A 4,780-nucleotide genomic window follows, 5' to 3' on the forward strand; every position below is an offset into this window, starting at 1 on the left:
TATGAAGCTGAAGATCTGAACTGCAGTTTTACCAATTCTATGATATGGAAATGATATGGAGGCGCTGAAGAAGCCAGAAGAACACTGGATTGACATATTTTACTCTAGTCATCTCCATTTCAAGTGGCAGAACCAGATTAGAAATAAGGGTATTGAAAGCAAAACCCAGCAACCACCTCCATCAGCAGTAACTTTTGAATGGACATATCATAAGAATGGAAGAAGTCCAACAACATCTGAAAAGCATGAGTACTAAGGAATGCTGCTGCACTGCCAGCGATTATGTGGATGACAAGTTTGGGGGATATAAGATTGTATATTCAGCTTATGTCCATCACTGGCAATCAGACCACTTCGAGCATCTTGCAAGAGATCAATCTGGGTGGTGCTTGATTTGCAAGGAGGCCACATCATTTTGGGATTTCTTATAATTTTGATGAATATTTGCCAAGCTATAACCAGGATGCTGAAAAAAGTGATGGGGAAAAAAAGTCACTAGGGTAAGTATTATAATAGGGATAAAAGAAAATGTGTGTCTCCTGAGATGACTTGAAAAAAACAAGCTAAATTGACATCCTCTTGCAAATTCAACATTTGCATACCAAAGAATCAGGAGCCCATTACTATGATGGTGGGCTAGATTCTAACTGTCAGGCATTTAGGTCTATAGTAGTGTAGATGTTAAGTGTAAACTTTAATCTGTGTAATCTAAGTGACATTTCTTTTAGTTTCTTTAACTTGAATAGACCATTGATACAGGGACAGGGACACCTGACAAATTAGTTAATTTTTCCTAATGTTTTACTGGGGGTGTAGTGGTGCCGGTGGTCAGGTTAAATAATAGCATGTGCATGTAAACCCATAAGAGAGAGCTTGGCCTGGGTCAGGGCCTGCAGTAGAGCCAGTCTATGGGGAACGTAACAAATGCAGCTGGTCTGTTTTAGGCTGCCTACAGCTGTGATAGCTCCTGTGCCTACCTTGTCTCTCCTCACCCCAGGTACACAACTCTGACCCTTAGCTCTGGCATCTGGCCTGTGACTCTTGGCTCTGATTCCTGACTTCTGACACTTGGCTCTGGCATCTGGGTCTGACCCTGAGCTCCTATTTCTGGCTCCTGACTCCTGCTCAAACCACAAGGAATGACTGCCCATGTCCTGGTCTCTGACAGTTACAATTGGCATAAACTAACCTAGGTTCCAAGCAAATCCTGCCACAAATCACAAGCTATGTAAAGATTCCAACATTAACCCATTCTGCTCATTAGGGGATTAATAAACTTCTCTGGGCACATTGCATTAGCAATAGATTAGCTGGGAAATACTAGCAAGCCATTCAATTGGTAGTTCTGTTTGATTATTCGTTTGATCAATTGTTGGTCTCAGTCTTTTGCCAATCATTTGATTTTCAGTTTGCATTATTGTCAATTTCTTGACTGATTGTGACCAACTTGATTATTGATTTTTTTGTGCTAAAGGGAAGCATAGTAAATCCATATTTGTTTCTTTACTTCCTCACTAAAATACATTAAGTACCTTGAACTGGTACTCTCCTCGAATGGTGATGAGTTTCAAACAACCTTAGAGTAAAGGGACTTTACATTATAATGTAATAAGCCATTTGGTGTAGGCCCTGAAATAAACCCCTATTATTACTACAAAATACACACTCTCTAAAGAGATATCAAGCAAGCAGAGATGACAATTTGTAGACAGCTCTTCTGTGGAAAGTAAGAGCAAACCTTTTTGCTCTATTTAGCCACTTCCTTCTTAGAGCCTAGTTTCAGGAACTTCCCATAGATTTCCTGTGAAGGGCTATCGTGCAGATCTTCAGCGGGTGTAAATTGTCAGGGCTCCACTGAAGTCAATGGACCTATGACAATTTACACCTGCTGAGGAGCTGTCCTTGATGTCTTCTGTTTTCTCTTTAAGTTATAATGCACTGATAAATATTTTCCCTTATTTAGTCTAAGCTGGACTAGGTTATTTGACTGCAATTGGAGCAATTGTTAGCTGATACTCTTGGAGGGAAAGGAATTGTGGCCTAAAGGAAGATAAAGAAAGTTGAAGGTGACTGTGTAAAGGGCTGAAAACCTGATGCCTGCTGCAGAAATCCAACGGGACTGAGTCATTGGATGCCATTGTGGGCAAAAGGCAGGCTAGGCAAGCTGCTGGTAGCAGACGCTTTTACAATATTATTCATGAACTTTTAAAGTGTTGGGTTATTTTTTTCATATAAACCTGAGATGACAATTGAATTATAAGAATTAGGAAATGGCCTAATTGGTAACAAGTAACTTTTGAATTAGATATATATACAAAGCCCTTTGATTTCAGTTTTTGTTGTTTAAAATTGCCTGGGAATTGATCAATATTTATTAGAAAAATTAAACAGGTAAAAATCAATACAAAAATTAACTTCATGGTTTTCTGGGTAAATATCAGGGTTAATACCAGGGGAAAGGAGGACAAGAAAAGCAACAAAGAGAAAAGGAAAGGTATTGAAAGTAAAAGCAGTTTAATGCTGTGCTTTATTTAATGAATTGTACATTAACAGAATGTACACATATGCATGCATATGTGAGAATCTTCCACTACACTGTCTTACTTGAATAGACATCTTGCATTTACACTTGGACTAACTTATTCTTAGACACATCTACCTAATGCAATGTAGTGGATTTCTCTTCACACAATCAGTATTTTCTTGCATACGAGTGGTCCAAAATTGAGAGAAATCACTAAAAACTGAAAAATAGCTTGTGTAAAACCCAGAAATCTTTCAGTAAAAACTGAAAATGAAGGGCTTTGTATATACACTACCATAACTTCTTAACTCCACTGATTAGCTAATCACCTCTCTGATTTCTAAACAGGGGGTGTCTTATTTTGCCCACAGAGTAGTCTCATGCAGTTCAAATTACCAGGAATGTCTGATTGGGTGCCATTATTTCTGTATCATTGTAGGCATGTTCTTTCTCTGGTTTAAAAATAAGGCCTGCAGAAAATATTGTGACCCACGTCCTCAGCTGATGGAAATTGGCAACATTTCATTGTTATGTACCCTAAATACTGGGGTGGGTGGGAATGGATTGAAATCTACACAAATACAAAAGGGTGCTTTTCTGTGTGTTGCCTTGTAAATAGAGGGGATGCAACCAGAATCATTCCATTTCCTTAAGCCATACAGGTCACCTGTTGACATTCTCCAAAAGCATGACCCTCCTTATCATCCCCACTGTGAGAAATTTGTAACATATTGCATAGCTGATGACATCCAGAATGTCAACAATTGGTTATCAATTAACTAAATCATCCAGGAGCCATCCCTGCTGCTTGAGCCATTAATCTTAATGTAGCAGAATCCCTATCTGGTGTACTAATCAACATAAAAGAATTAATTGATTTATTGTCATGCTGTCTGGAGTGGCTCTTGGTTGAGAATACCAATCTCAGAGCAGACATTTAAGAATCAGGGCACAAACCCCAAACTGGTTGTGAGTCCTATACTTAGATTTCACCAACCAAGTAACAAGTGTAAACTCTTCAGGCACTATATAGCCTTAATATGGAGTCCCAGACAGTCACCTTGGGAATTCCAATCTATCTTGCTGCCATCCAGGGAAGCTTGACTCTGTGATAGATGGTTACTTTACACCATAGATCACAAAATATTCAGGGTACTCCCACTCCCAAAGGACAAGTCACTTACCCCAGGTCAATTTGCATTTAGATCTCACATCAAAGACAATGCTTGTAGCTACCCTTATAGTAAACAAATTAAGGATTTAATTAACTCTTATTTCTCTCTTATTTACAAGGTTAAAAAATGTAAACACTCAAATTAGTTCTAGTCTTCTGAAATATGCCGGCTCTAGAACTCCTTTAGGGTTAACCCAGATTAATCCTGGGGAATTCTTGCTTATGTTTAGGAATCATTGCCCCTTAGAGTCCCAATAGTGTAGGAAACCGAAGTTCTCCTTAACTCCCTTCCCCCAGTGTTCAAGCTGTGATGGGATGAGTGCTTGGGCCCTCTTCAGGGCCATAGGGGAAGGAATCACCAAAGTCTCTATTCCACAATTCCCCATTTGGATTCAATAGTCCTTCCTGAGAGAGGCAGGTGATGATACCTCATGTGGTGAATGAGTATTTCACATTAGGTAATGCTTCTCCCCTGACTAGGGGATTTGCAGTCTTAGCAAACATTTAAACATTACCTTATATAACATAGGATACAGGTATTATAAGTAGGATTAATACATGTAGTGTCCTATGTGGAGGAAAAAGTTTGCTAGGGCCTAAACTTTAGTTGGCTCGGGCCTGAACTTTGGTTCAGACCTGAACATTAGTTAAGTCTATTGTAGGTGAAAGGTTTTTAGAGGCAAAATAGAGGAAAAGTATAAAAGCAGAACTATCTATAATTATAAGGCCTATGATTCATAATACTGCATTAACGGTTTTGGGGAAGTCTGGAAATCGCAGTAGGATAGACTGTTAAAAAAAAAAAAAACAGGAAAGCTTAGAAACCGCAATAAGGCAGACTGTGAAAAACAGGAAAGCTTGCTAAGCTATATTCCTTTTATGGAGAGTGTATTCCAAATATGACAATAATGCTGATAAGAAAGTATGTATTTCATAATTGTGGTTTTATGCTATATAAGCTGTGTAAAATTCTGTAATCAGGGGGATTGCTAGTTCACTAGTACCCCCCATGCATGCATGAAAATAAAAAGGCCTCAGGCGATTCTGATCCAAACACAACGCGTGGTCATTTTTCCACAACA

The sequence above is a fragment of the Terrapene carolina genome, unplaced genomic scaffold, assembly GCF_002925995.2.
Source record: "Terrapene carolina triunguis isolate 2854851 unplaced genomic scaffold, T_m_triunguis-2.0 Scaffold84, whole genome shotgun sequence".
Classification (NCBI taxonomy): Eukaryota; Metazoa; Chordata; order Testudines; family Emydidae; genus Terrapene; species Terrapene triunguis.